A 24,493-nucleotide genomic window follows, 5' to 3' on the forward strand; every position below is an offset into this window, starting at 1 on the left:
TTCAGTTTCAACAGCAGGTATTTCTTCCCGAAATGATTCTATTGAGATTAGCTTCCTCCATCTTCATGTTTATCTACATATTTTCTTATTGAGCATTTTCTTTTTTTCCTTTTGTGACTTTTTGTCTAAAAGTAATTGCTAAATTTTCTCATCAGAGATGTGTATGCCCCACTAAAAGGAAACAAGTGAAGTGCTTTCTACAGTGCACCAATGCCATTGCCAGGCTTATCTCTAATCTGAAATGCTTTGGTTTACTTCTTTGTCACTGGATATCTTGTTCTGCAGCCTGATTTTTCTCTTTTAAAATAAATTCTCAGATACAGAAGGAGACAAGATCCTCCTGTTGCAGCTGGAAATAAATGCCTTAAATTTTTTTCCATCGTGAGAACAAATAATTATATTGGAATTTGCTTAGGATATGAGTTCAATCTAGGAAGCATGATATATTTACCCCACTGCTGAAAAAAAGCCTTATTTATTTATTTAGGATAGTTAGTTAGATACAAACTGAGACATGCAGGTTGGCATTCAAAGAACAGAACAATGTTTGTTTCCAAAGCTTTGATTTTTAAAATTAAGCTAGTACTGTGAGTGACGTGCAACGAGAGCTCAATTGGCAGGAGTGCACAAGAGAATAACTTTTCGTCATTCTAAGTTATTTTTATACCTCTTGATTTCTTTAAATAAATTATAAAAAATTGGCACTTCATGCATTTGTGTTTCCACATTTAGTGCTGGAAAGGGTAAAAGAATAAAGTATAACAAAAAATAATCACAGCAGTGAGCAGTGGGCTCTTTCACTCCCAAGTAAAAGGTCCTGTTTCTTAGATTAATTTGGGGGATATTTCACCATTTCTGCCCAGTGTGTTATTGGCACTGACTTGTCTGAGGCCCAGTAACTCACCTTCCAAGTTCTTCAGAAAGACTCAAACAAATGTTGGCTGATTTAAAACATAGAGAAGAACCAGCACAAGACTCCTAGTATCTTTTGAGTTGCATTTCCCACCTATATCCTAACACCAGAGTTAGCATTACGATAGGCTATTTACCTTATAGGCATATACACATATGCAAGCTTAGATAATAGGTACCTAGAGATAAATTTGGCTGTGTATTGGGCAATGCTCTAAGAATGGCAACATGGAGGCTGAGGAACAATTGAAGATAAAATCCTCAGCAGTGAAATACCTTATGATTCTGCAGGTGCACAGAATGTAATAATATGGTCTGGAGACAAATTTACAGTATGGGAAATTAGATGCCACCTGAATTTTGACTGCATACCTGTGCGTAGTAAATAATGGTGAATGCTGAAATATGGCATATGCTGTCTGAATGTATAAACATGCATCAGCTTTTGGTATGCAGGAAGGGTATGTGTCAATGGAAGAAGGCTTACTCTGAGATGGGCTATGAATATGCAACAGCTGAACTTTACTCCTCTGCTGAAGTTTGTAGTTCAGCATTTTTATTTTTGTTTTTCCATTTTCTGTTGTGGAAAAGCAGCTGGCCACATGACCAGCCGTTACCTTCCAAGCCTCTTGCCCTAGATTTCATAGCACAGCACAGATGAGGCTGGATCTTTTCCCTACTTAACATACCAGGGCTGACAGATTTTGGAGTATCACAGTGCTGCCTGTGTGACACACTGTGCACCGTGCTCCCTTGTTAGTGGCCTGCAGCTCTTCTCGATGCCAGAATTCACTGTATGGGAAGCATCTTTTGCCATCCCTGCTGGCACTGCCACCGGTACCCCTCCACCCTGCATCATGAATGTTTCATTCTACACAAAATAACCACTTGTTGCTACCGTCTGTATAAAATGGATGGTTGTATTGTGTGGTTATACAAAGATAAGCAGAAGTAAAACAAATTAGAAGATGAGACTCTCTCTGAGATGGTTTTACAGATTTACTTTGGGGTTTTTCTTTCAGTGCCTCTTTCTGGAGCTGGAATGGCAATCATTGGGAGTTTGACAGCATCCATACAGTTCTGGGGTGGGCAAGAGGACTCTGCCATTGGCTGCAATGGGAACAGATAGGGCTTTGCTTTGCAATTAGTGCTGGGCAGGTCTCAAGTTCAAGCAGAGAGTCTTAGCATTTTCTTTACTTCTCCTCTTTGACTGAATAAGAAAACTGGAATCCGAATGACAGAAATTGATGGAAGAGAAAGATTAATGATTTATAGAGTACTAATTGTTCAAGGTTTACTGAAGCCCAGCTCTTGCACTATCTCAGGAGTGAATTTCTGCTCATGGAGAAACAAATCATGCAGTCCTCACGTTCCTTTTCTATCAGTAGGGGCAAGAGAACTTCATTTTCATTGTCTTTGGTATGACACCAGCACTTAATCTCTCTCCTACTAGCCAAGAGAAGCCCTGCATCTCTAATGTTCAAAAGAAATCAGGGTTTATTTTTTTCTAAATTCCACTTGAAGACAGTATTTAAATGCTACATAGACACCTAATGGCACATAAACAGAGTTAGTTTACGTATTAGGCACTACTGTAACTTGTGTGCACATCATTAGAGAAGTTAATGCAATATAAATAATGCAATTATTTGGTAAATGGTTGAGAAGAAAATATTATTTATGTTTTATGTATCCTAGATAACAAAAAAGTATAAAATATTTTTGTCTTTTTGTTCAAAATGACTTTTTACTTGTTGTCATTCATAAGCACAAGGTTTAAATTGGCAACAGTTTTGTTATAGCTTTTGTGTGGGATATACAAATAAACACTTTACACTTTATTTTTAGTTCAGTTTTGGACCCCTCACTGCAAGAAAGACATCAAGGCCTTGGAGCATGTCTCGTGAAGGGCAATGAAGCTGGGGAAGGGACTGGAATACAAGCATCTGAGAGAACTGGGAATGGTTAGGCTGGAGAAGAGAAGGCTCTGGGAAGACATTATCACTCTCTACAGCTACCTGAAAGGAAGTTGTGGTGAATTGGGAGTCAGCCTCTTCTCGCAGATAACTAGCGATAGGACAAGAGGGAATGGCTGCAAGTTGCATCAGGGGAGGTTCCGGTTAGAAATGAGGAGAAATCTCCTCAGAAAGAAGTGTTGGGCATTGGAACAAGTTACCCAGGGAGGTGGTGGAGTCACCGTCCCTCGGGGTGTTCAAGGAAAGGTTGGATATGTATTTCAAGACATGGTTTAGTAATACAGGTGGTAAGGGGGCAGTTGGACTGCATGATCTTGGAGGTCTTTTCTAAGCTTAATGATTCTATGATAAATGTTTCTTTTTCAGGAGACAGTCATATCTGGAGTAGATGTTCCATTTTTCCTCACTGTCCCACAGGTAGGTCTCCTGTAAGAACCAATTAAAATGAAATACAAAATGTATGTGTATCCCCATGGGCTCCATTGTCTGAAAAAAAAGGACTAAGTCAAGTCATTCAAACCTTTCAAAGGTATTTATGGCCTGACTGTTATTGAGAACTATATTATTGGTGTGCTATAGAAATTGTCCTGCCATGGTATGCTTAAATCACTTTAATTTACTGTTTTCATAATTATAAAGGATATTAGTCATAAAGTGAAGTCATTTTAGATATACTAAGGAATGTATAACATTTTATTCTCCCTTTCTATATAAAATATTAAAATTTATTTGATGTTTTTGGCTTTTGAATAAGTTTTTAAAAAAGAAAAACCCTATAAAGTGTAGCTATAAGACTTAATCATTTTAGAAAAGACAACAAAGTTCTTGCTCCTTTTCCCATGAAAAATGATAGAATCTAAACCACTCAGCTTTACCATTAGATATTTATTTTAATATAAACATATTAACATAAACAGGAAGAACCGCAAAGCCTTAAATTACAAAATCATCACAATATTTCCATTTCTCACATACTTGTGGTCCTTCGTATTGTGGTTGCTGATGTTTAGCCAACCTCCAAAAGAGAACGAGGCACCACATTAAAGTTCTGCTCCAGTCACTCTGTATATACAACTGCTAAGGAAAACTTTTATAAGGAGAAGAGCCCTTGAGCTGGCCATAGACAGCTGGTCATGCTACACTGTGAGATGGAAGATGACTATGTAAGGATGGTTGGTTTAACTGGTGAATACTGAGCAAAAAAAAAAAAAATTAAATGGTGCAACCTGAATGAACTGATGGGTTGAATAATGGGTCATTAAACAGTTGGAAAAGTCACTTCATCTGAAGCTGTTAGATATAAGGGTGTGAATCTTTGTTTAGCCATGTAAGTCAGTCAAATGTTCTTCTTATTTCCAAACCTGTTTCAAGGGAAATTAAGCATTCAACATTTAACAATTTGTCAATCTGGAGATAGATATGGATTACCTAACATCCCTACATTTTAACAGCCTTACGAACTAGCCTTTCATTTTTATATAAATGTAGATTAGAATTAATTCTGAATATTAATTAAATCAGTTAAGATTTTTTCTTTAAAGTGGTATATTTAATAAATAGCAACTACTATAAAATAAGGTACAAAATAAGTCACATGCTCTAATTTATGGGAAACTGTGGCTTAAATTTACTTAAAATAAGCAGGATTTAGTAAATGTTAATATTATTTTGATTTAGCTTGTGTAAATGCTTCTTTGTTAGCAATATTACTTCATTTAACAGGTGTCTCAACACAGAAAAAAGTCTGTTTGTCACTAAAGAGAAAATATATTAGGAACCTTGATCTCCTGGAATAAATCATGGCCGTGTGTGACATTTAGATACTTTCATTATTGAAATTAACTCAAGAAATACTTATTGAAGATACCAATAATTAGTGATAATGATTATGTGGTTAAATTTCAGCATTTCTTTCTCTCTTCCCCCCCTCCCAGTGAATACTCGTTACTCTGATAAGCTGCCCATTTCTGTTGCTGGGATTTTTTGTGTAAGGAATTACAGGTGTTACTCAGTGTTACCTGTTAGAATTAATTCTGTTAGGGATGTAGTAGTTGCCTTGTTCTAAAGTAGTAATTTATCACATTTGAGGAGAATATATCGATAACTCTGCAAGTACTGATAAAACAGCCTTCTGAGATATACTTACTTGTGTTTGAACAGACCCATTTATATTTCCTTCATATTCTGGGGTTCAGAGAAATACCCTGTGGCTGACGTAAGAAGGCAGACACAGAAGTCTGCAAAAGCTTGCTGTATAATTAAGTGATAATAGTACTATCGCGCTGTTTTATGAGGCAGTAACACAGTCCCCAAGTGAATAAACTAACGAAGCCGAAGGCTGCGCAGTTTATTCTAATGAGGGAATTGGATCAGTGCCAAGTGCATTGCTACAACAGCATCCTTAAATTAGTATGCTATAAATGTTTAATTATATAAAATTTGGTGTGGATTCTTGCACATAGTATGGGGGGGAAAAAAGTTGTAGTTTGAAAATGAAGAGAAAGTGCCTGCAGAGACATTGTGGGGATCACTGTTTTTGAGGCATGCCTGGTGATGCTGTTCTGGTAAAATGGTTTCCTATTCATCACACCAACCTGTGAAATCAGAGGGGATTTTTGAGGTCACAAAAGGTACTTACATGACAAACACCCCATATAGCAGGATACTGAGGTTATCCTCGGTGCTACTCTCTCAAATTAATTTTACGGCTCAAAAAAGGTAAATGAGTTGGACAGTAAGAAGTTGATGTTTTGGTCCCTGGTCCCATATGAGGGCTGCGATTGTTAACAAACACACTTTTCTCTCTAAACGACAGATGGAAAGATTGCTGGAAGATGTGCAGCTCCCATCTCTAGAAATACTTGGAAAAGCTTGGACACAAAGCACAGCAGGATCTGCGTAAGCACTAGCAGGGGACTGGTGTGATTCCTGAGATACTTCTCCACATCATTCAAACCTGACAGCTCTGCCCAGGTTAAGGTACTAAATTAATCTAAATATTTGGATGCAGTTGCCTACTTGCACAAGCAACTGGATGGAGGCCACCAATTCAGTTTGTAAGTGACCAAACAGCTGTCAAACTGTCACGGGTTTGGTCAAAAGCCAGCTTTCAAACAAGGATCTAGAAAGTCAGTGTGTGTGTGGGGAATGTTACTGATTCCTGTAGACTTCTTGCCATACCTCACCTCCACTGAAACCTCTTCAGGGAAAAAGGGGAGAAGAATGGCAGCTTTGGCAGGTTAAACTAACTAATAAATATGCTACTTCTGCCACGGAAAACAGTTCGGACTTTTATTTCCAATGGAGGTGCCAATAAGTAATTGCGAGCTACATGCAGAAAATGTCTTGTATCTTGCCAGCCAGCAATGGTGCAGGAATTGAAGATGATGGGTATGAAACATAAAAGTTGATAATATACAACGAAGAAGTGTGGAAAATAAAATTTAAATAAAAATAGAAACATAAATACTTGAGAATAAAACAAGAATAAACTTTCATTTCTTTGTTCTTTCAGCTGTGTGCTTCAGAAGACCCAGTCATGTGTTCTGCATCGAAGATCTGAGACTGAAATATTTTCTTGGAAAACAAGAAGTCGGCAATCAAAGTGATGATTCAGACAGTCATTTGGAATTTTGTCCTTAAACCCACCATTTCTTTGCTGAAAAGTTAATGTGAGGCTACTGTTTTGAGGTGTTAATTGAATAAAGAACAATTTCCTAACTAGACCTATGAAAAGCTTTTCTCATTAGACTCTAGAAAACTTAATAAATGCTCTTAATATTATTTGAATTTATATTTGTGACAGACACTTTTCAGTAATTCTGGTCTGAGTTTGGTACTTGAGAAGGTCTAATCCACAAAAGTATAAGATTAAGATCCCAATTTGGTCCAGGCCTTAAAGTAAAATTTAAAATAATTATAGGTTTCTCTGAAGGCATAAAAGAACCATTACTCCATTTTATAAAATCATGATATACTTCCTCAATAGAGAAAAATGAGAGATCAAAGGCCAGGGGAGATTTTTGTTGTTTTGGCTGGTTTTCCTATAAAGGTGCTAAATAACTGACAAGTAAAATGGGCCCTCCAGCTGGTAATCTTTCCTAGACATTGCAATCAAGACATTTTAACTTAAGATAAAATATTGAAAACCAAAACAAATATAACCACCTCTTATTTATTCTATAATTCTTGTAATTTCTGAAGGTTTAATTTTAGATTTTGCCCTGGTGCAGCTGAACCTTTTCATTCTGATGTTTTTAGTTGAGCTAATCGGTATTTTTTGTTGGTGTTTTTTGCCCAATTTTCTAAGTTTTCTCTTTTGCGTAATTGGAACAAGAATGGGCTGGATTGCTGAACTGGATGGAAGTAATTTTTGTCAATTCAGCATTATACTGTTGTCATGCTGGCACATTAACTGGGAGATGTTGAAGTATCTCAACCTTCCAGTTTTCTCTCTTGGCCAAGAAAATCTTCATCACTGAAAGATTTTTGCTTTGATATGATAGGTGCAATCTAGAAGCTGCTAGAAAAAGCAAAGTAGTAATATTTTCCTATTGGCTAATGCTGACTCTTTAAAATGAAACTTATTTCTACACAAGCACTACTTTTTGACCATTATTTGTCAGGAATGAGGAGTAAAAGAAGTAATTAAAAAGCAGGTGTTGTACATTCATTTGGTTTACAATGTCTTTTTATCATTAGAATTTCTGATGAACTGAATATAAAAGTGCAATACAACAGATAACACCTACTCCCATTTTTCCCTCCCCATCTTTAAAAATATCATCTTCACAGAACTAGAATAATTTCTTCCATGGAAGGGAAGAGATGTGAATTGATATTCCCTCTGTTTAGGAGTTAAAAAAAAAAAAAATCACTGATATATTTCAGGTCTGCAACTTTCAATATCCAGCAAGATCTAAATGTAATACCCCAAAATTGGTTCAGGCTTGAGCACCCACAAATCATTCCTCAGGGAGGGCTGCAGGATGCAGCCACTGCATCCCGGTTTCCTGTGCATCCTCACCCCTGGCATTGCCATACGGAGCCTCCAACCTCCTCCTTGAACATGTGCCTGGCATTTTCTTACGAGCAAACCTGACTAAGCTTGGACAAAAGGAGCAGGTAGTGGTGAAACAAGAATCATTTTTGTCTGTATTAGATGTGGCAACAAAAATGTCTATTACTGTGTTGAAAGCAACATGATGGACAGAAGTTAGGAGCATGTGTGGATCACCTTAACTTTATTAAGATACAGGACTGAAATTTTAAGTGGCAATTGACATAGAAGCCATACAGACCCATCCTGTTGTGCTGGTACTGAGCATTGGCAGCAAAGGGAGTGTTGTGCTCCCAAGTGGTCCTTTTGCTGAAGAGTCATCAAACTGCACTGCTGTGTTTTGCTTTGCCGAGAGCCACAATTCATCCTGCAGCGCTGTGTGGTACCTCTCCATCCTTGGCAGAGAAGTTGCTGACTGAATGTGGTACAAATCATCTGAGTCGCTTTTCCAACATGTCCATGGTAGATGCAGCAGGGTGAGCAAGTGCCAAACAAGGATACGTGCAACTGTAAACAAAAACTTGGTTTCAGTGGGCAGCTCAGCCAAGGCAGCATTCCTCTGGAGTCAGGAGTGTTTCAGCAGGTGGGTTGTGTCAGGCAGAATCTGGTCCAAACTAGTAGTATCTGAAGAGATGTAGGTGGAAGGTGGTCAAAATGACTTAACGTTTTTGTCATTTCTTGGAGAACTTCAGGCCAGAATGAGGATTCTCAGCTCAAAGGGATTGATCATTAATTCAGTCACTTTTTGGTGACACGAATGCTATTTTTCATAATAGTAACATTATCTCAATGCATTACAAGAAAGTGTAGTGTTTATTACTTTTTAGGTGTTTCAGTGCCATTATACTGCAGGCATCAAACCTGGCTGCAAGAAGCCTTTTATTTTAGAGCAAATATACCTTAAAGTGTCGTTATTCACCCAGACTTTTGCCTTTAAATAAGAAAAATATATGTACCATTAAATTACAGTGATAAAATAAATTGAAGGTACTTCTTGTCTTGCAGATTTCAAAGTGAAGTTGTGAAGTAATAGGAGTTATGCTCTTTCCCAAAAATATTCATAGAAACTGCATTTTTAATTCCCAGAGTGTATCTCTGGATGCTGCTGTAGCTGTATAGAGTATGCTGTAGATGTATGTACAGGAATATCTAACTAGAAGAGATGCTATGTTTGAGTACTATTGGGAGAGAGGTGGATGGTGGAGATTAAAAGCCTGAATATCTCTTTGGCATTACCATATGAGATGCTCAAAATTATGTGCGGGGCAGGTGCCAGTTCAGAAATGGCAGATGGCATTTTTGGTGCATCAGCATCATTAGTTAGCAGGAGAGCGTCGAAAGTAAGGAAATTTGGGATGGGAGGCACCCTGCAAAAATCAGCTCTCCTTCAAAATAACTGTGCTAGGAACACATTTGCTTCTGTGACCAAGTGAATACACAGGACAGAAAAGATGTAAGAAAAGCTGGTTGTTACCTTCTGCAGGTGCTACTTTGCAAGACTGCTTTTTGAACTCCTCTGACAGGTCACCTTGGCCTGAATATTTGCTGAGGCTAATTGGTATGGAGCTGGAGCTACCACGCTTTAGCCAAAGGTCTGTCAATACACTGCTGCAGAGCATGGAACAAGCTCTGCCTTTGCTGTGCTTCTTCCTAAGTAACAAAACAGAGACAGAAATGTTTAGCTGCTTTGCTAGAAATTAAAAAAAAAAAAGTAAAAAACCTGCTTTGAAAATGAATAATATTATTAATAATCATTGATGCAGAAGAAGCATATACTTCTGCAAATTCAGAGAAGCCCTTGAAGAGGCAGAAGGGCTAATCTCGTTTCGTATTCTGTTTCTATTAGCAGTGCTGTGGAAAAGCTGTGCTCCAGGTACTTACTTAGTCTCAGTCTCTCAGGTCTCTGTTGTAAATGTGATCTCTTTAGAGCATGGAGGATAAGATTCAGCCAGAGATGAAAACATGTGTACCAGCATGCTGCAACTTACCCTTTGGCCGTTTTGCTCCTTCGCCCCTCACCCCACACAACAAAGTAAAGAGAGATCATAAAACCAGGAAAAAAGCTGATTTTGTTTACATTAAAATTCATGAACACATGGTTTGGCCTTTCATCTCAAAAAGTCACAGTGTTTGCTTGAAAGGACAGCTCCTCACACACAGAACAGGCCAGCTTAAAACAATTCTGCAATTATGAGGACAACAATTCCCTTTTTTGGATGAAGTTAGAGGCACCGGGGAGATGTGTTTGTACAGCTCTGAGTCCCCTACCTTTTCTCCTCAGCCTCCTTTTACTTCTTTCCCTGATGCTATAAGGCAAGTTCTCTAAAAAAAAAAAAAAAATAAATCATTAACAAGACCATATCCAGCAATGCTGCTGATGACATTTTCACATTCAACATTTTACATTACTGCTATCACATACTATAGTCTCAGCTTTGTCTGGGGATAAATTTAGAAATAAATGAATCTTGGTGAAAACTCCAAAATATTAAAGCTAAGATTAAAACAAACAAATAAATAAATTTAAAAAAACGACAAACCCCCACAAAGCCCCCAAAAACCTGGGCTCAAAGTTTTTCTGTTTGATCTGATGGTAGATAGACAAGAGAAAAATGTCAGATGAATAATTCCATGCTTCGAAGGGCAGCAAATTACTTGCAGGGGTGAGGAAGTGATGCCCAGTTTTCTCTCATACTTTTAGGGATAAATACCAGATTTACTGGGAATACATGTAGCATTTTTTTCCATGCTGCCCTGGGTGTGCAGACACCTGCATTGGGGGGAGATCAGGCTGAGACAGAAGGCACTGCTTCATGTGGCCAGTGGTCCAGGGCATGGTGATGAAGGGAGATAACAGAACAGGTTAGGTGTTACAAAACAAAAGGCTCCATTGCATCTGGGAGCAGGTGGTCGACACCTCCCAAAATAGCCTCACTTCAGTGTTGAATTTCACATCCAAAACAAGTAGCTTACTGTGTTAATAAATGGATAAACCGGTATGATTACAGAGGCTGCAACCTCAGGACTTATTTAGTATGAGGCCAAGGCCTTTTATTTTCATTGCAGCAGCGTGGCATTTTAGATACTGGACCTAATGGGGAATCACTGGCAGCATTAACGATAAAACAATATTCCAAACTGAGCTCAAGATTTGCAATAACTGAAAGCCATTCGTGGGGTAGCTCTGGGAATCTTCAGTGTGAACAAAAAAAAGGTCCTGCAGTTTTCTCATTTAATTAAATTTAAATCTACAGGGACTGACGGTGCGTGTCTTGGGCTTACGCTTTTTTTTTTGGACTTGTTCTTTGCAGCTTAATGTCACTGTAAAGTAGTTTTTAATCAACAGATAGTCCTAACTGGAAATGAAGCTGACACCTTGTTACCTTCTTATATGTTTTTTTTTTATTAATTGCAACACTAAATACAAGAAAAATATCTAAGAAGACATGGAGCAATGAAAGGCTGGGCGGTAGCACAGAGTTCAAAGGCACTTTGTCATTTTCTCTTGTGGGTCACTGGCTGTTGTGCTTGCCTGGAAATTTTTACTGAAGCACTCGCTTTCATCTGTTTTTAATGCTGCAAAACAAATCATTTAGGGGTATTTTCTATGTCAGGCTGAAACTCAAGGCGAGGGGGGAGTATCCGCCTTCTAAGACACCTCAAACATTTGAGAGTCAAAGGGGAAATTGTTTTCAGTGCTGTTTTATGAAGAAACACGGCTTTTATGCATCGGAATGAGTTGTAAATATAGATAAGGATACAGATACAGCTATATAGATAAAAAGATACCTGCAGGGCATGATTCAGTACTTCTTAGAGCCAGTTTCAGCTGAACTATATTCCGGACCAGAAGTTGTGTAGCACTTCAGCGCAGGCAACGAAATTCATCACATTGTATTGATATAACGTTAGTCAGGAAAGGTGCTAATTGCTAAATCTAGGACCTTTTGAGTTAGTATTTCTGGGCTAGGGATATTTTAATGTAGTATGGTTCTTTTTAAATGTAAGGAAACCCTAAATAAAAACACTCAATAAAATCTACCAAATCCAAACGTGGCTCTGTAACAAGCTTCTAAAATCCCGGTGTACACACAGACATTCGTTAGAAATCCAGACAAGATGCTAATGCATCTGACAGTTCATTTCCACTCTCTCTGCTGTCTCTCCTCTCACCTTCTATTTACTAATTGCAATCCCTGATCAAAGCACGCAAGTTTCTGCAGCACTAGATCAGGATTTTCCCTGCAATAGCAGCATCTTTTTGGCAGTCCCACCATGGTCAGAGACACAAAAAGTAGGGGACTATTCAGGGTCCTCCTGTTCACCCAAAAGTCAGGAAATTCCTGATGGGAGCAAGAGGGAGATACAGGAATATGGAACCTGGGAGGGATTGAGAATAAAGGTGGTGAACGAGAACAAGGAGTGGCAAAAGCTGGCAAGAGCAGGAGTAAATGGAGAGGAAAAGCGGAAATTTGCAGCTGAAAGGAGGGAGGGGTGGTAGAGATAAAGATAGAAGGGAGAGAGGGAGAAGTGAGGCAGCAGCGCTGCCTCGCAGAGGTATAATTACCAAAACTTCAAAGGCTTTAAAAAAAACTCCAAAAAACCCCAGAGAAAATATCTGCAGAGATACAAGGTAAAACAAACCTTCTCAAAGTTACAGAAGGGGCTAATTAGAGGCAAATGGAGTAGAGAAGTAAAATATATTTAGTCAGTGCAATACGCACCTCTACAAAACCTAGAAGTGGGCAGCTTATTCCTGGCTTTTAGAATTCTTATTTGTTTAGCAAATAGCTGTGATCCGCCTGCTGATTCCCGTCACCCTTCATGGCAGGTTCACAGACAAGATAACAGCTTCCCACTTAGGTTTCCTAATGTTAAATTGTCAGCAAAGTACACATCCTTACCTCTTTACAGCCTCCTGTCAAGTCTTGCATTACTTTGGTCTCCCCCCCCCCACACACACACACCCCACAGGCTATAGAGTGGTATCTAGAGTAATAAATGGGGAAGCAGGGATCTGGTTATAAACAAGATAAAGGGAGAGTTAAGCTTTTTTCCATATCCGGGGTGCTTCTCTAAGGTTATATTCTGAGAGACAGAAACATGTAACTTGTAGCTCCTCATGTTTATAAATATCTTAAGTATGGGATGTAGGGGGCAATGGCCAGCCCCTTTTCAGTGCTCTGTGGAGACAGGACAAGGGGCAATGGCTGGAAGTTGGAGCACAGGAAGTTCTGCACCAACATGGGGAAGAACTTTTACAAAGTGAGGGTGACAGAGCCCTGGAATAGGCTACCCAGGGAGGTGGTGGAGTCTCCATCTCTGGAGATATTCAAGACCTGTCTGGACACCTATCTGTGCAATATGAGCTGGGGAGCTGCTTTGGCAGGGGGGGTGGACCCAATGATCTCTTGAGGTCCCTTCCAACTCCTATGATTCTATATATCCAGCCTCTCCAGGCTGGCTGTGTTTAGGCAGCTCTATGGAGACATACAGGTGCCTCGTAGGAAACTCTTCTCTGTGTGTGTATATATTTTATGTGGACAAAAAAAACCCCTCTCAAAGATATTCCTCTTTTTCTGGAAGGAGGAACTTAATTTTGCATTGTGGATGCTCAAACAGGCATGCTACAAGGCAAAAGAGATCTTTTTTTGGACAAAGAGCCATATCCTCAAAGATAACACCTAGAATTGCCTCATTGCTGACATTGCCCCCATCTACTTAGGAAGAACAACCTCCTTTTGAAGATCATGCAACAAAAAAGGACAATTCACACCCTGAAAGGCAAGGATTATATGCAACACTTAATAACTATTTGTTAGACAGGAGCAAGAACCCTATCAATGGAAGGTGGCAGGATATGGTGGGGAAAAAAAACCCTAGTAAATTATATTGCAAAGAAAGGTAATGTCAAAAGGTTAAAAAACCCCACCATTTAAGGCAACTTAAAGCCCCGTGGGTAACTTACAGGCTAAGGAATGCTGGAACTGGGGACTTGTGTGTGCAACACTGCTGTTCTTTCAGTACAGATTTTCTGGTTTTGGTGTAACATGTAAATCAATGTAACAGAAAGATAAAATGATGCATGCCTAAAGTTAAATATAAAATTATCTCTTTCTCTAGGGGCTAACTGCTTCTTCGAAATTACTGAGAAAGCCTTAAATAAAACAGCATAACAATTTTATAGCTCCCTAATTTTACAGCTTCCTTCTTCTGAAGGAAGAACTTCAGAACTTCACCACCTCTCTGTTTTCAGTCGATTAATAACCAGGTATACTTGGTTAATACCCAGGTATAACCTGAGCATCTCTGGGTGCACCTTCTCCTATCATGATCACGTAGATTCCATCTCCCTGTGGACTATGGGGACCAAATACTCTTTAGCCTTTTCTCCCCATTCTGCAGAGAGATCAGAAAATACTTTGCCTCCAGCTGAAGTTGAGAGAGGGACAATTCTGATTTTGCACAGTCTCAAAGATAACCTTGCAACCTGCATGGCATCTGGAACTTGCAAACTATGAGCTTGAAACTCAAAAATGAGCTTCAACATATCTGAATCTCTGGGAATTCCTGTTGTGTTAGGGACTGATGGATAGGAACTGTCATTTCATGAACCCAAATTCCCACATTCGTTATATTCACTTAACCTCACACAGAATCTGCACCTGAATCAAGTTTTGTTGGGAAGACAAAGACATTTACAAGCTTCACAAAAAGTGTCTGTCTTGTGGTAAGTGAAGGATGGTGTCGCATCTCCTAGCCAGGTTTTTCCTGCAGAGGAGACCTTTGACTTCTGTGTTCTGCCCATTTTACCCACCACAAGCAGCCAAGATTAAATAACAGCATATACTTGATACCTGATCACCACAAAGATATGGGGTCATCTAGCTAGTGAAATCACCAACAAACATAAAAGGTGAAACTAACAATGTCTTTTATCCTGTTGTTATCTCTTGGATGAGTGGATTTACAAACAGTTTGTTCTGTGGGAATAAGTTTTCCAATGCTGAAGAGAAATCATTCAAATAATGTAAAACAAAACCTGCTTCAGGACACCATTTATAATGCTATTTTAGAGCAAACTTTTGTAATACAAAGAAGGTGGAAGGTGACGAAGTTTGCAATTCTACTCTGAGTTTTTTTTGAAAGATTAACAGGCTGATGGTGCTGCCAATAATTCATATTTTTGATGGTGTTGGAAGTGAGTGGACCCTGAAAGGACTTACAAAAGTGTGGTATTGTCAGCCTTCTTTGGAGGGTCAGGAAAGTTAATTTATAAAGAACATCAAAAGATATTAAAGAGAAAAATAATTTGATGAGACCTATTTCTTTCTTTAGTTTAAAAAAAAATAAGATTTCTTTTTTAAAGGTTGTTTATTTAGAGCCTGCTTTGTAGGTATGTCACCTCCTCCTCCCTTTTGTGAGGAGGATGAAAGCAACACCTGCCACAAAAACGTCTTCTCCAAACCTAGCCTTGAGGTTTTATACATTTTTAAGTCTATTTTGGTAAAAGTGTTCTTCCTTTGTGTTTCTTAAGAGAGTCCAAAACACTACAGATATAACTACTGGTGTAGTCTGAAGACTTTCAGTCTTGTGGGAAATATTTTTTTCAATGGTATTAATATGAAGGAAAACCAAGTTTTCTGTGGATGGAAAAATATATTTTTTAAAATGTAGATTTAAAAATATAATTTTAAAAAATATAGATTAAAAATACCACCAGGTCTTGCTTTGAAGACAACTGATTGCTTTCAGTGTCAACCTTGATGCCTTCTCGTTTCCAGACTATAGTCCAGTTAGGAACATGACAAATGTTGGAGCTGCCAAAACCAAAGATTAATATCCAGGAAGAATGGCTAGAGATGGCTTGGGAAGTAGGCAAAGTGATACATAATACACGGAATAATATACATTATTCCACCCTCCAGGTTGAAATTGCAGTCGGTTCCAGAGGATTCAACAAGTGCAGTTGCATAAAAACCAGGCATCCATCTGAACATTTTGCTGTAAATTTAATGTTTACTTTTAAACTAGGTACTAGTCTGGAGATATGGAAACTATGTTTGCTACCTCAAAAATGTATAATGAGTTTCCGCTGCATCCAGATTTTGCTGTGTCTTCTGAACTGAACAGAATGACAGACATGTTTGTCAGGCTTTTTTTCCCCCCCTCTGAGTCAAGCAAACAGCAATAAAGAAAACTGCCATTTTTCCTATTATAACAAATTCAAGGATTCATAACATCAGTTTGAAAGAAAAAAATAAACAACCCAACAAATCTAATGCCTAAACACTGAAACCAAATAAGAACGCTCTATATTAATTTCAAAATTATTCTCCTTATAAACCCCAGCCAGTTAAACCTCAATGTATTTGATAATTTCAGAAACAAGAACAAATTGTTTCACGTTGCGTATTTGTGTGTTCACACATGTCTTCTCTTAAAAGTTAATTTGTAATTATTGTGCATTTTATAGCAATTTGGAGGAAAGGTGCAGAGGCAGCTTTGCCCGTCCCTGTAAGCACCTTGTTTCAGAGGCAGCATCTGCTGCTGTGGCTAAGCTCTAAATACATACATACTTTCAGGTAATGCTCTCTCATCCATAGCAAGGCTTAATTGCTTTCCGTGTTTCAGATCTCTCGTATTATTTTAAGTATCAGGTGATTGCATTGCTAATCTTGCAGCTATTAACTGGCCCTCCTGCCCCCTTGTGAACTCAAAAGCTTTATTTCTGTTCTTACCCACAGCCTCCCACTCATCTCATCCAAACTTCTCAAGGATATGGCTGGAGAAGTTGTGCCCCTCATTTTGCTCACACACTGAGTATCTTAAGATAAATAAATGAAGTAATAGGACCTTACAATCTGACCATTAACACTTATTAAAGCCTTATAATGTATTTTCCTTCCTACAGAGAATGTAAGAACAACAAAGAGCAACAAAGGTACAAGTGACGAAGGAGTTTCCAGAGTCAGTTTGTATCTACATCAGAGGTCCACTCAATTCAAGATCTAATTGCTAATTCAGCGTCTAATTGCTCAGCATCACATTATGTGCTTGTCTGCGACATACAGCAATCCATTCAAATGGCTTTCGCAAGGGCTTCTTAACGGCACAGTTCCCTTCCTCACCGCCTCACTAAGTGTAATTATTCCAGATGCCATCTGGAATATTGAACAGATATGAGCAGCCTCCCATCATCTGCAAAGCCTTCAGCTGCTTTCCGAGCAGTCCCGGGACCTTTCTGCAGACACTGAGACTGCTCCTGCCGGGTGACCGCAAGGCCATCGCACCACTGGCATGCCAAATATATCAACCTGTTATTACCTGTCCAAGAGCATATGAGGCAAGGCCATCCTTTAGGCCCTGCTCTATGGAATCTGGAGAGAGCATCACCCCTGTGACATGGTACATGACCCACTGCTGCTCTCAAATGAAAGTTTAATAAGTACTATTTTCTCTCCATTATTGTGGGTAGAACATTATGTCCTCATAAAAAATGGCAGGGTAAGATTCAGGTTCATGCTGGTCAGCCAATTTATATTATAAATTAGTTATGCTAAAACATTTTATAACTTTAGGACAGCTCAGAATTCTGGGTCTGTTTCAAGGAGAATTATGCTACCTCCTACAAATAGGAAACATTTTCAAGGTCTGCATTGTACCTTCCAAACATTAGAAAGCATTTAAAAGGAGTACAAACTATAAGCATTGCAGGTAAAGCAAGGAAAAAAACCGCTCACAATTTGCTGAGCATCAGTATGTTTAGATATATCCTGTAGTCTCTGTGTAGCAATTTATGCTACAGCAGCCACAGCATAGAAACTGCTTTTGTATCCAATTTAAAAACATGAATGTTCCATCCTTACCCCTAGAGCTTAAAGACAATTTACAGAAGTAGGGCAGTATGAAGTATTGCTACAATAAACTGTTGTTTTACTTCCCTTTTATAGCAAAAATTAGGGGAACACGGCAACTGTTGTCAAGTCTTAAAATATGTTTGCAATAAAATAAAAGCCATTTGGTTTCTTTAATTTCAATGGTTTTCTTCATTATTCAAAGGCCTCTTTAAATCTTTCATAGATTCAGATGTGATTTTTTAGAAGAGCCACATAATCCTTCAGCAATTAATCTAAGTCTCTGGCTATGACAAAAGCAGGCATTGACAGTCCTGTATTTTTCTCATGGAAGGAGAAAGCATTTTAGGCCTTCAAAAATCTTACTGAGGGGTTCCCCTACATTGGCAGAGGTCTGACTAGATTATAAAATGTTTTTCTGACAATATTCCTCTTGAATCAAGGAAAAAACACCTGATAATTAGTCACTGTGAACTCATTCATCCTAGCAGCTGGAAATTTACTGTTGGCTTTGACATGGATGATACGTCTGGGTTTCTAGAAAGCTATCATCTCTCTTTCCATAAAACTCCCTTTGCAATGAGCACAGATCCAGTATACAGGGAGTTAAACCAGCCAAGAACAATTATTTTCATGACTGTTTTCAGTGAATGAAAGGAATTAACTAAATGTTAAAGAATATGTAAATACATCAATAAGAGAAACACAAAGTAGGTTTAAGATGTCCAGACAAGACTTTTTTAATTAACCACAAGCAGCTCCTCAATGCATGATTAGTCCCTCTGAAAGCCATGGAAATACCAGAGGATTAATATACAGGAACAAGACTGTCAAAATTCAAACCCTTAGAACCTTTAGGGAATAGCACCCTGGATTTAAGAAGCCTGCATGTGTTGGTCTGGGTTTTGTATCATGATAAGGAGTGGACAGAAATTATTTTCAAGTTGCATAAACTAAAATCAAGGGGGGACTTACGAACCTGAGAGTGGATTTAGTTTAAACAACCTCACAATTCCTTCAGCTTACCCCAGAGTCACTCTGCAAGGAGTCAAGGAGAGATGTCTGTCTTTTCCAGTGTCTGCAAACCCTGAGCCAAACGTTCCTTCAAGTCTACCTGTTGGCAAGCAGAGTTTTAAAGTGTTCCACATATGGAACTGTTGTTGATGTCTTTGTGCAAAGAACTTCAAGGAACCAGCTTCAAACAGAGAAGGAGGAGGGGAAAAAAGTGAAGTAAAAGAAAAAAGAAAAAAATCAGTATAGGACTTGACAGATATTTGGATTTTAGAGAAGCATTTGACACTGTCTCATGAAATCTTAATTGAAAAATTAATTCAAGTCAGCTTGGCTGGAGACAATTGTGCGTGGATTGAATATTGGCTAAAAGACAAATGAAAAAAATTACAATAAACAGCTGTGCAACTAGATGGAAATGTCCAGTGGGGTAACACATACTGATTGTTAGTCTGAGTTTACTTTATATCTTCATTAATGATTTAGGAAAAAAAGACATAAATAAGATCTTAATGAAATGCACAGATTATGCTCATTTGAGAAGATTTGAGATGTCAGTAAGGGGAGTGAAATAAAAACAGACTGACAAGAACCATGGATGAACATGGCCAAAACAGATTCATCAAGGGACTGAAAATAAATTACTGCAAATGAAAAAAAGAAAAACAAACCCAAAACCCCCAACATAAACCATACATAATTCAGTGCCCTTTGAAGCCAATGGAAGTTCAGCTGAGAACTTCAGAGGATTCTGGACATGGATGGCAGTCACAAAGCAAGGATTTTCTGCAACCTTGCTGTGACCATTGCATGCAGCTAGGAGAAACGGGCTCCCAGAAAGATGTTAAATTGGAAGGAAATCAAAGAAGAGATACAATAAAAGGTTCATTTGGGGGGTGGGGATGGGTGGGAGTGGGTGTTGGTGGTATTTTTTTTTTTTTGTGAGAAAAGAAGAGGGAATAAAAACGAAGAGAATTACGTGGTTATAATTTGGCCAAATAAGGAATAAGCAGGAACACAATAACAGCTTTCAAGTGTCTCGGGACATAAGCTCACTGAAAGGGTAATAATCATTCACTTCATTCCATGGAAGCAGAATTTTAACAGGTAAGGGGAATATATTATAAGGGATGAAAGACATTTGATGTAAATATCACAAAATGCAGCATATTAAACTGTTGAATAATAAAAGAGATGGAAGCTCTATGGTTTGGTACTTTTAAAAAATGAAATTGAATGCCAGCTATTGAAATGCAGAGAGTAATCTTTTCTATTCCCCACGACGCTATGAAATACATCCATCTTAAAAAGACTGGTATCTTCTCCCAGCCTCATCCTCTGCAAGTTTGTATGTTTTAAAGCCTACATCAGGAGATGCAGAAATAGCATAGGATAAGTTGTTCTTAGAAATTAATAACCCCTCTTTAGATCTTTTGTTTGGGTATTCTTCTCCCCCTCTCTGATTAAGATTATAGTCTTTACTAAAATCTAGCATCCAACTCAAGGTCTTTAAGCTGTTTTGCTCTACTTAGAGGCAAACAAGGCTTTACTGTGCTCATAATGCAAACATTTGTAGCAGTAACCCAGAGATTTGTTAGCAGAGAATTATTTTTACCGTGATTTTTCTGCAGTTACTCTGTCTTCCGCTAGAGATACTACCTATAGATGGTGTAAGACTATTTCAGAGGTTTCTCTTCTGCAGCCACAGTTTTTTCTTCTATCGATAGTTTCTGAAGTTAATGATAACACTAAAGACCATTAGTGGATTTGTTCATTGGCACGTGGCCACTCATTTCCATAACAGAGTTCAATGAAAAAATATTAACCAAAGAGAAAAATGTTAAAAGATGACTTTTGTCCCACAACACAGCTCATGCTAGGGGAGTTAGCTATTTCTATTCAGCAATTTCTGCCATTTTCCACCCTCTGAATTTTGCTTCCCAGTTCTCTACCAAGTGTGGGAAGCAAAGACAAATTTCAGATGACAAATCAGGAAGGTTTTTTGCCTTCCAGTGTGAAAAAGGCAATTTAAAATGTGGATAAATATTTGTAAACTTAGGAAATACGAAGTCTTATGTAGAAAAGATCACAAGTTGATTCATTTTGACTTCAGCACGACTACACCCGTGGAGGATCTATACCATGTCATACCTCAGGATATGTTAAAGTATAGGACGTCTCTCACACTAGTACCAGTTTTCATGATCATCAATAGACTTAGACAACATTAAAACTATTTTTAGACTTCACACACTACTAGAGTCTCTGGTAAAACACATTGAAAAATAGTTTCTGGCCATTTCTGACACGAGCTTGCCTTGATTTGACAATAACATAAAAGGAATAGCAGATTAAAGAAGTACTAGGGAAAGCTTGCTGCTCCTAAGTGTAAATCACCTATGTTTTAAATATAGACAAGCATGTTTTGTACAGCTGCAATGCCATATATCCACACTTAGGAAAATCGACATAGCCTGCACTGCAGAAACAAAGACTGTAGATAGCAAGCTGAACAGAAAGCTGAATATAAAGCATTGGTACGATGCTGAAAGAAAGAGCAAGGACATAATACCCAAAGGCATAAGCAGTATTGGAAACAGAAAAGGCAGGGAAGTGGTGGTGTATGTCTGTGCAGCATCAATGAGGCAATTATTGTAACGATCTCTTTAATTCTACAGCCTAATTCCCACACTGATAATGAAAACTGGAAACATTCAGGAAAAGGATGTGGGATGCCTGGAAAAGAAACTTTATAGAGAGGAAGTTATAAAACTGAGTGTATTTGGTTTATCCAAGTATAGTTTAGGAGATGACTTTCTTGAACTGAACTCAAGGAAGCACTGATATGAAAAGTCATCTAATAGTAAGCTATTAAACCCAATAAATCTTCTGATCCTTACACAAACTACGATAGCATCACTGACATTGATGGAGTCTTGATACTACATGAGTCAGATTAAGTTAGTTGTGGAGGGAGGGGTGGTTCTGGGTTTGTAGTTTATCCTCAGGTAAATTCAGTCAACAACTGCTCTGATTTGCATTTGTCTGAAAACATCCGGAATCAGTCCCAGTTCAGACTCAAATAGAATTCAGGCTTAAATATATGTACAGATTAAAAAAAACCCTGAAATTAACCAGCCTAAGGCTGGTTAAGATGAAGAATTAAAACAAAATGAAAGAGGAAAAAAACTACATAAACCTCAGACTGTAAAGTGTTCTGACATTTTTCAAAACTGAAATTCTGTATTTCTGCACACTCATATCATGCACTTAAAAGCATGAATCTGTTTTATTCCTTGCCAGGTTTGTTGTTCTACTTGGAAAACATTTATTCTCTTTCTTGTTTACACTGAATTTAGAATTAATGTGGCTGTTTTGGTTGAGCAAAACCAACCTTGACTTGTAATGGGCATCGTTTTATCACGCCAAAATATCTTGTGTAAAAACATAACATGAGCACAGTTCTCAGAATTAAGCTAGTTAATAATTACTGTATAGACAGGTCAAGGATCAAAAGTGCCAGTAAAGTCTTGTGAAGTGCATGTAGATTATATTTCTAAATTGCAATACTGAAAGACAGAGCCATCTTAACATGTACAGAACAAGCCTCATATCCATAGGGGAGAGAGATACCATGGTCTCAGCAGAGGTACTTCACAGAACAATAACCGGAATAAGCAGCCCCAGCAGCCTGCTTCCACACAACAATACACCTGGCACGTGAAGTATTTCTTAGGTGCAATAACATTCATTTACAAGTCACACAAACCAAGCTGTGTTTTCTTCAGTACTGCAGGAACAAACAAAAACTCCATTGCAGAAACTCCAGTCTGGTTTCCTAATGAGCTTCTCATCCCAAAAGCCATTTCCCCAGCCCAGCTTTCCCCAGAGCGTGTGCTCACCTCTTTCCTTGGCAATCACGTGCCTGGTGCACCCATCAGCTTCACCCAGAACTCTCTGCTCATGGGACACTCTTTTGGTGTCCCTCAGCATTTTTCAGCACAATTATCACTAAAACCCATCTGCATTTTCACATCTTGCATGTACATGCCCCTATAAATAAAAAAATCCTAATTGGATTTGCTAATACTCACCAGGATCACTCTTGAGCAGAAAATATAACCGGTGGGTATAGTCAGAACCTGAGCAGAGAAACCCTACACTTAGTACACATCTCTGCTTGCTACAGCAAGGCACACGCTTGCAATAGGGGGAAAGAGCTGTCTGTTTTACTCAGGCTGCCCAAAGAATCCCACCACAAGTGGTATCAAGGAAGACCTAAAACTGGAAAAACAGTTGGAGACACTTAAAAGAGATTCCTAAGTCCCAGCAACCCTCTCCTTCAAAAGGCTCATAGTTCACCCAAACCACCTGTTACCACAAGAGTTTCTCCTGTTACCAGTTAATCATTAACTCTAGCCTAATTAGCTAAACATGGTGCTGCTGTGGCCGTGCCTACTTGTGCTGCAAACACCCATTTGCAGCTTATTACTGGCTCGGGGCTCTCTGTGACACTTTGAGCATAGTCACGTTTGAACCTTTTAGGATGTTTAATGTTTCACTTAATGGGTTCAGGAGAATAATGTAACCTGCTCTTTAACCTGGGAGTGATCCCTTGAGCAGCTGGAGATAGTCAAATATTTGACAGCTACCCCAGTGTTACACTAGATTTCCGAGCTGCTTTGTTTCCAGTACAAGTGCTATGGTTTAGCATAGGACAGGAACGGTTGGACTTAATGATCTTAAAGGTCTTTTCCAACATTGTAATTCTGTGATTCTGTGAATGTAGCACGCTGCACTCTAATGACAAATTGACCTTGTAAATTAAAACTGCAAAAAGTTAAAAGGAAAAAAAATCAAATTTAAATGTCCTTGCTTTGGAATTTGGAAATATTTTAAAAACAAACAGAAAACTCCAGCCCTATCAGCAAGTATAAAAATATCCCATAATAGGCAAAGGTCACAGCAAAGTGGGAAATGCACAGATGTGCAAACAAAGCCGAGGAGAAATATGTGTGTTTCCTCCAGTTGTCCTTACTGGAGCACGTTATTTACATATTAAAAAGTAGCATATCTTTTGAGTCACGTGATGTTCCTGGCTTCTTAACCTGATGCTTATCTGACAGTAGGTAAGCCAGCAATTGTGGATATAAGTAGTCTGGCTACTTGGGAGTCGGTTCTTGGCCAGAGAAAGCTCTTGTATTTAAAGAAAGAAGCAGCAAGACGAGGAAAGTCAGCACTTGAGGTTGGTCTTTTCTGTTTCCTTTTCAGGTGAAAAAGTATTAAAAGTGGCAGAGTGGAAGTGTTGATTTGGTCAGGCAGAGAGGTTAAATAAACAAATATCTGCTTGCTGGCCCATCCATGTCCTCTTCCCTGCCATTTCCATGTTAATTTGTTGCCAACATCATGGCTCTGACATCTAAGACAGCAAATGATGAGAGCATCTCCAGCTGGACCCATCGGCTTCAGGGTGGGTGGCTTCGGGTGCTCTGGTGTCCTTCTGTCCTGAACTTCAGGTTGCCTCCCGCCCTGGCAGTTGTGGGTCCTGCAGCAATTGTCCCTGGTACCAGACCCAAACAGCTGCAGGGTGTTCGCAGCTGCAGTCAGCCCTGTGAATCCCAAAGTGTGTGTTGGGGAAAACGAACTGAATTGCACCCAAAGCCTGGGACAGACTGTTA

At 38.7% G+C, this 24,493-nt stretch overlaps 2 long non-coding RNA genes across 3 annotated transcripts; one reads left to right on the forward strand and one right to left on the reverse strand.

Moving 5' to 3' along the window:
* Positions 1–2,940: 2,940 nt before the first annotated feature.
* LOC311194461 lies at positions 2,941–6,732 on the forward strand. The gene is made up of 3 exons (XR_014617449.1): positions 2,941–3,305; positions 5,704–5,867; positions 6,403–6,732. It is a non-coding gene; the product is annotated as an uncharacterized lncRNA (long non-coding RNA).
* Positions 6,733–8,111: 1,379 nt separating this feature from the next.
* On the reverse strand, positions 8,112–23,073 carry LOC311194364. 2 transcript variants are annotated; one of them, XR_014617444.1, is made up of 4 exons: positions 22,910–23,073; positions 10,216–10,269; positions 9,422–9,597; positions 8,112–8,571 (listed from the first exon to the last, which is right to left on the reverse strand). It is a non-coding gene; the product is annotated as an uncharacterized lncRNA (long non-coding RNA). The 2 variants fall into 2 exon arrangements; XR_014617445.1 differs by lacking the exon at positions 22,910–23,073 and adding an exon at positions 22,718–22,827.
* Positions 23,074–24,493: the final 1,420 nt, after the last annotated feature.

This window comes from Gallinula chloropus, assembly GCF_964237585.1.
Source record: "Gallinula chloropus genome assembly, chromosome: 8".
Taxonomy (NCBI): domain Eukaryota; kingdom Metazoa; phylum Chordata; class Aves; order Gruiformes; family Rallidae; genus Gallinula; species Gallinula chloropus.